The 7,868-nt window shown below is 47.5% G+C and overlaps 1 protein-coding gene across 1 annotated transcript in view; it reads left to right on the top strand.

Moving 5' to 3' along the window:
* Window positions 1-495: 495 nt before the first annotated feature.
* LOC311117011 (calcium uptake protein 1, mitochondrial-like) overlaps window positions 496-7,868 on the top strand; it is a gene marked incomplete at its 3' end in the record, with an annotated part of 43,890 nt that continues 36,517 nt past the window's right edge. Inside the window, exon 1 of the mRNA XM_084192016.1 lies at window positions 496-654. The remainder of the gene's footprint in view (window positions 655-7,868) is intronic.

The raw sequence follows: 7,868 nt of genomic DNA, 5'->3' as shown, positions 1-7,868 counted from the left end.
CTGAACGCCCTATATAATGACAGGCCTATTTAAAGTCTGGAAATGGTGTCTGACAGTACAAGTGTTCTCTCTCCTTCTTCCCCCCTCTCTCTCTTGTCCCTTTCTCTCCCCTTTCTCTCCCCTGTCCCTCTCCCCTGTCCCTTTCTCTCCCCTTTCTCTCCCCTGTCCCTCTCCCCTGTCTCTCTCTCTCCCCTGTCCCTCTCCCCTGTCTCTCTCTCTCCCCTGTCTCTCTCTCTCTCTCTCCCTCTCTCTCCCCTGTCTCTCTCTCTCTCTCTCCCCTGTCTCTCTCTCTCTCCCCTGTCTCTCTCTCTCTCTCCCCTGTCTCTCTCTCTCTCTCCCCTGTCTCTCTCTCTCTCTCTCCCATCTCTCTCTCTCTCTCTCTCCCATCTCTCTCTCTCCCATCTCTCTCTCTCTCTCTGTCCCCTTTCTCCACCTCTCTCTCCTGTCTGGCCCTCCCCCTCTCTCTCCTGTCTGTCCCTCCCCCTCCCCAGGTGATGGAGTATGAGAATAGGATAAGAGCCTACTCCACTCCGGACAAGATCTTCCGTTACTTCGCCACGCTAAAGGTCATCAGTGAGCAGGGAGATGCAGAGGTCTACATGACTCCACACGACTTTGTCCGCTCCATCAGCCCAAATGAGAAACAGCCAGAGAGTGAGTCTAAAGTTTAATCTCTCTGTATCTCTCTCTCTGCCTCCATCTCTCTCTCTCTCTCTCTCTCTCTCTCCCTTCATCTCTCTCTCTGCCTCCATCTCTCTCTCTCTGCCTCATCTCTCTCTCTGCCTCATCTCTCTCTTTCTCTCTCTCTCTGCCTCCATCTCTCTCTCTGCCTCCATCTCTCTCCCTCTCTCTCTCTCTCTCTCTCTCTCTCTCTCTCTCTCTCTCTGCCTCCATCTCTCTCTCTGCCTCCATCTCTCTCTCTGCCTCCATCTCTCTCTCTCTCTCTGCCTCCATCTCTCTCTGCCTCCATCTCGCTCTCTCTCTGCCTCCATCTCTCTCTGCCTCCATCTCTCTCTGCCTCCATCTCTCTCTCTCTGCCTCCATCTCTCTCTATCTCTCTCTCTCTCTCTGCCTCCATCTCTCTGCCTCCATCTCTCTCTCTCTCTGCCTCCATCTCTCTCTCTCTCTCGCTCTCTCTCCCTTCATCTCTCTCTCTGCCTCCATCTCTCTCTCTCTCTCTCTCTCTGCCTCCATCTCTCTCTGCCTCCATCTCTCTCTCTCTCTCTGCCTCTCTCTGCCTCCATCTCTCTGCCTCCATCTCTCTCTCGCTCTCTCTCTGCCTCCATCTCTCTCTCGCTCTCTCTCTGCCTCCATCTCTCTCTCTCTCTCTCTCTGCCTCCATCTCTCTCTCTCTCTCTGCCTCCATCTCTCTCTCTCTGCCTCCATCGCTCTCTCTCTCTCTGCCTCCATCGCTCTCCATCTCTCTGCCTCCATCGCTCTCTCTCTCTCTGCCTCCATCGCTCTCTCTCTCTGCCTCCATCGCTCTCTCTCTCTCTGCTTTCATCTCTCTCTCTCTGCCTTCATCTCTCTCTCTCTCTCTCTCTGCCTCCATCTCTCTCTCTCTGCCTCCATCTCTCTCTCTCTGCCTCCATCTCTCTCTCTGCCTCCATCTCTCTCTCTGCCTCCATCTCTCTCTGCCTCCATCTCTCTCTGCCTCCATCTCTCTCTCTCTGCCTCCATCTCTCTCTATCTCTCTCTCTCTCTGCCTCCATCTCTCTCTCTCTCTGCCTCCATCTCTCTCTCTCTCGCTCTCTCTCCCTTCATCTCTCTCTCTGCCTCCATCTCTCTCTCTCTCTGCCTCCATCTCTCTCTGCCTCCATCTCTCTCTCTCTCTCTCTCTGCCTCCATCTCTCTGCCTCCATCTCTCTGCCTCCATCTCTCTGCCTCTATCTCTCTGCCTCCATCTCTCTCTGCCTCCATCTCTCTCTCTCTCTCTGCCTCCATCTCTCTCTCTCTCTCTGCCTCCATCGCTCTCTCTCTCTCTGCCTCCATCGCTCTCTCTCTCTCTGCCTCCATCGCTCTCTCTCTCTCTGCCTCCATCGCTCTCTCTCTCTCTGCCTCCATCGCTCTCTCTCTCTCTGCCTCCATCGCTCTCTCTCTCTCTGCCTCCATCGCTCTCTCTCTCTCTGCCTCCATCGCTCTCTCTCTCTCTGCCTCCATCGCTCTCTCTCTCTCTGCCTCCATCGCTCTCTCTCTCTCTGCCTCCATCGCTCTCTCTCTCTCTGCCTCCATCGCTCTCTCTCTCTCTGCCTCCATTGCTCTCTCTCTCTCTGCCTTCATCTCCTCTCTCTGCCTTCATCTCTCTCTCTCTCTCTCTCTGCCTCCATCTCTCTCTCTCTGCCTCATCTCTCTCTCTCTGCCTCATCTCTCTCTCTCTGCCTCCATCTCTCTCTCTGCCTCCATCTCTCTCTCTCTCTGCCTCCATCTCTCTGCCTCATCTCTCTCTCTGCCTCCATCTCTCTCTCTCTCCCTCCATCTCTCTCTCTCTCTCCCTCCATCTCTCTCTCTCTCCCTCCATCTCTCGCTCTCTGCCTCCATCTCTCGCTCTCTGCCTCCTCTCTCTCTCTGCCTCCATCTTTCTCTCTCTCTGCCTCCATCTCTCTCTCTCTCTGCCTCCATCTCTCTCTCTCTGCCTCCATCTCTCTCTCTCGCTCTCCATCTCTGCCTCCATCTCTCTCTTTCTCTCTCCATCTCTGCCTCCATCCCTCTCTCTCTCTGCCTCCATCTCCTCTCTCTCTCTCTCTCTCTCTGCCGCCATCTCTCTCTCTCTCTCTCTCTCTCTCTCTCTCCCTTCATCCCTCTCTCTGCCTCCATCTCTCTCTCTCTCTCCCTTCATCTCTCTCTCTATCTCTCTCTCTCTCTCTCTCTCTCTCCCTTCATCAGTCCATCCCTTCTTCCTCATTTTGGTTTTAAAGTAATAATGCTGAGAAGCTTTTGCCAAAGCAAATGGAATAGACAATAAACAAGGGAAACATTTAGTAAAGATGTTACATTGTGCAAGTAGTTGAATCATGAAAGTATGAAAGGGAAAATAAGTCAACAGATAAATTATATATATATATATATAAAAAATGGGTTGTATTTACAATGTTGTTTGTGCTCCACTGGTTGCCCTTTTCTCATGGCAACGGGCCACAAATCTTGCTGCTGTGAATCGCCTAACAGATATGGGAGTTTATCAATGTTTTGATTTGTTTTCGAATTCTTTGTGAGTCTGTGTAATCTGAGGGAAATATGTGTCTCTGAAGTATTCACCCCCCTTTGTCATTTTTCTTATTTTGTTGCCTTACAACCTGGAATTAAAATGGATTTTTTGGGGGTTTGTATCATTTGATTTACACAACATGCCTACTGCTTTGAAGATGCAAAATAATTCTTTTTGTGAAACAAACAAGAAATAAGACAAAAAAACAGAACTTGAGCGTGCATAACTATTCACCCCCACAAAGTCAATACTTTGTAGAGCCACCTTTTGCAGCAATTACAGCTGCAAGTCTCTTGGGGTATGTCTCTATAAGCTTGGCACATCTAGCCACTGGGATTTTTGCCCATTCTTCAAGGCAAAACTGCTCCAGCTCCTTCAAGTTGGATGGGTTCCGCTGGTGTACAGCAATCTTTAAGTCATTGTCCTGCTGGAAGGTGAACCTCCGTCCCAGTCTCAAATCTCTGGAAGACTGAAACAGGTTTCCATCAAGAATTTCCCTGTATTTAGCACCATCCATCATTCCTTCAATTCTGACCAGTTTCCCAGTCCCTGCCGATGGAAAAACATCCCCATGGTGTTCTCGGGGTGATGAGAGGTGTTGGGTTTGTGCCAGACATAGCGTTTTCCTTGATGGCCAAAAAGCTCAATTGTTGTCTCATCTGACCAGAATACCTTCTTCCATATGTTTGGGGAGTCTCCCACATGGCTTTTGGCGAACACCAAACGTGTTTGCTTCTTTTTTTCTTTAAGCAATGGCTTTTTTCTGGCCACTCTTCCGTAAAGTCCGGCTCTGTGGATTGTAAGGCTTAAAGTGGTCCTATGGACAGATACTCCAATCTCCGCTGTGGAGCTTTGCAGCTACTTCAAGGATATCTTTGGTCTCTTTGTTGCCTCTCTGATTAATGCCCTCCTTGCCTGGTCCGTGAGTTTGTGGGCGGCCCTCTCTTGGCAGGTTTGTTGTGGTGCCATATTCATTAAATTTTTTAATAATGGATTTAATGGTGCTCCGTGGGATGTTCAAAGTTTCAGATATTTTTTATAACCCAACCCTGATCTGTACTTCTCTACAACTTTGTCCCTGACCTTTTTGGAGAGCTCCTTGGTCTTCATGGTGCCGCTTGCTTGGTGGTGCCCCTTGCTTAGTGGTGTCCCTTGCTTAGTGGTGTTGCAGACTCTGGGGCCTTTCAGAACAGGTGTAAATATACTGAGATCATGTGACAGATCATGTGACACTTAGATTGCACACTGGTGGACTTTATTGAACTAATTATGTGACTTCTGAAGGTCATTGGTTGCACCAGATCTTATTTAGGGGCTTCATAGCAAAGGGGGTGAATACATATGCACGCACCACTTTTCTGTTATTTATTTTTTATAATTTTTGAAACAAGTTATTTATTTATTTATTTTTTAACTGTCACGCAGAACGGTAGGAAATAATAATTTCTTTGTCCAGTGGGCAAACGTACAAAATCAGCAGGGGATCAAATACTTTTTTCCCTCACTGTAGCTTGTTGCCTGTACTTGAATGGTGAATGGGAGGTGAGCTTCAATGACCAGTTTAGAAATAAAAATAGCAGCTATTTTTAGTCGTGCACCAAAACGGTTTTTAACACGCGATTTGCATTTAAAATTGTTACGCAATGAATAGGCACAGCATACACCGTAGCATACATACACCGTAGCATACATACACCGTAGCATACATACACCGTAGCATACATACACCGTAGCATACATACACCGTAGCATACATACACCGTAGCATACATACACCGTAGCATACATACATACACAACCACGCTCACATTACATCTGTCTACATTTGTGTACAGCTCTTTTGAAGGCGGACATGCTAACTAGCTAGCTGTCATGTGGATAAGTCCAGCTTGTTCCAGAGTAGTGGTCCAAAGAACTTCAGACTTAGGGTGTTTCTCAAAATGCATACTACCGTGCTCCGAGCACGCATATTGGAGCATGGGAAAGTCCAAATCAAAGTATGCGAAATGGAGCACTGAGGGCACTCCTCGAATGCGTACTCTGTTTTGTACATATTTTGAAGCATGCATCGATACAAGCTTCAATGGAAAGTATGCACAGAAATATGACGCAACCACGTACAAAATTACGCACAATTTATTGAATTAAATGGTAGCCATTATTTGAGCTGAAGCGAGAAAAAATACACTTTGACTTGAGAATGAAATGTTGCCTTTTCACACCTCACATGTTGCCTGACTACAATATTGTATATTATTGTATATTATATTGTATATTATATTGTGTTAATAAATACATGCCGTTTTTAATTTTGACATGTTTACCTGCCTACGATATCCACTGTGTGTAGATTGCAACCCCATAGTAAGTCAATAGGGCTAACTGGCTAGCTACTACTGTTAGCTAGCCAGATGGCCACAAATAATTGTTAGCTAGCTAGCTAGCTACCCACGAAGAATTGACATCTACCTTGCATAACATTTGTTTTAGGTCATTTTTTTCCTGTTAAACTATCTAGTTAGCTACATTATTACGATTCACATATAGCTAGCTGATAGTCGTGAAGTAAAACGTTCGCTTTGTGTATATCTTGTTTCGTCTCTATTGTTGCCGTCGTCCTGACTGGAAGAAGGTTCAGTGAATGGGTAAGTCCATAGTAAGTCAATAGGGTTAACTGGCTAGCTAGCTACCCAGTGAACGGGGAGATGCAGCGTGAGGTAATGCAGTAGGGGGCGTGAGAGTGCTTCTCAAAACGTAATGTTTTATTAGTTCTCCACACTCTCGTCCTGACAAGAACGTACTCCAAGAGATTGTCCTCGGAGAACGCACTCGGGGCATGAGAGCGTGGTGCACGGTAGTACGCATATTGAGAAACACCCTTAGCATAGCTGCCCATCCACATCGCTCCAGCCAACTGACGTCTCTTCTCCACCATGAGTCTGGATTAGCCTCCCTCCCCGACGATTTCTAGAATGCGAAGACCATTCTGACCGTTCCGAATGGGTTGGGCCAGAGCCGGCCTACATGATGACGTTATCAAGTTTGACACACGGATTGGTTAGATTTGTTAAAGACGATCCAATCGCCTGATTTTAATTTGTTTTTGTACAACGCCCCTCATTCTGAAGTCACACAAATGACTTCTAGGATGGCAGATTCAGACTGAATGTACGTAGCGGTCAATAGGGTGAGACGTTACATTCGGGGTGAGTCGTCGGACAACTGCGGACTGCCTTGGAAGGCCGTGTTTATCACTGATGGTTGAGCCAGCTGGTTCCGTCATAGGCTTTAGCTGCTGCTCCCCACCGGAGGATTGGTGGATACCCTCACCTGAACAGGTCTGCCATGTATTCAGGCAGTTTGTGCTGTGTCACATCACTGCTCACAGCGTCCTTCTCTACTACCCCCCCCAGGAAGCCTGTTGATGCTATAAAAAAACAATGCACAGGAGGCTGACAGTGCCCTTTTTGTAGGGAGTGCCCATTGGTTGGTTTTAGTAGCCTCACGTTGCAGGGGAAATATTCATAAGTAGGCGACGACAAGAGTAAAGCTGACCAGACAAAGAAAATGAAAGTCATGGAGAAAGTTCTTATTAAGATATTAATACTATTTGCTACTTAATGCTACTAGAACTTCATCCTTTCCTTTGTCAGCCAACTTGTTTCAACACTAGAATTACAACTCTGTCAATAAAAACAGTCACTAGAGCGTTGTAATGGATCCTGTCCGTCAGTGGTTACATTCCTCCGTCAATGCCCAGTCGATGATAGCTGTTAAGACCTGTCTTATTACACTGATGTCGGGTGGGAAGCCACTGTGGCACAGTAGTCCAGCTGAGTTGTTATCATGCTGTGGTAGATTGCAAGGAGGATGTCCTTGGAGACAAAGTCCTTTTGCCCTTTTTAGAGCGCCAAGCCCAGACAGAGTTTCCCTGTGACCAGGCTGGCGTGTTCAGTCCAGTGTTGGTCCAACTTCATCCCCAGGTACAGCAGTTTCCCTGTGACCAGGCTGGCGTGTTCAGTCCAGTGTTGGTCCAACTTCATCCCCAGGTACAGCAGTTTCCCTGTGACCAGGCTGGCGTGTTCAGTCCAGTGTTGGTCCAACTTCATCCCCAGGTACAGCAGTTTCCCTGTGACCAGGCTGGCGTGTTCAGTCCAGTGTTGGTCCAACTTCATCCCCAGGTACAGCAGTTTCCCTGTGACCAGGCTGGCGTGTTCAGTCCAGTGTTGGTCCAACTTCATCCCCAGGTACAGCAGTTTCCCTGTGACCAGGCTGGCGGGTTTAGTCCAGTGTAGGCGTTTAGAGAGATTGACACACCACTTTAAAATCTGCATGTTCTCCAATCCTGTGCAACTCACCGTCAATGTGTGTCCGAAGTGGCACTCCTATTCCTTATATAGAGCACTACGTTATACCAGAGCCCACATGACTAACATTCATCTGAAGACTTATCTCGAATTAACTATGTTTGATTGTTACCCTATTAAATTAATCATGTAACAATTAACTAATTAGTTTCTGGGGCACCCCATAATCATGGCATGACGACACCAGTTGGTTATAATCATGGCATGACGACACCAGTTAGCTGTAATCATGGCATGACGACACCAGTTGGTTGTAATCATGGCATGACGACACCAGTTGGTTATAATCATGGCAT

Source organism: Coregonus lavaretus, assembly GCF_964263955.1.
Source record: "Coregonus lavaretus genome assembly, contig: HAP1_SCAFFOLD_4049, whole genome shotgun sequence".
Classification (NCBI taxonomy): domain Eukaryota; kingdom Metazoa; phylum Chordata; class Actinopteri; order Salmoniformes; family Salmonidae; genus Coregonus; species Coregonus lavaretus.
The sequence above is the reverse complement of the archived record's forward strand: the minus strand, read 5'-3'. Positions and strand labels throughout refer to the sequence as shown.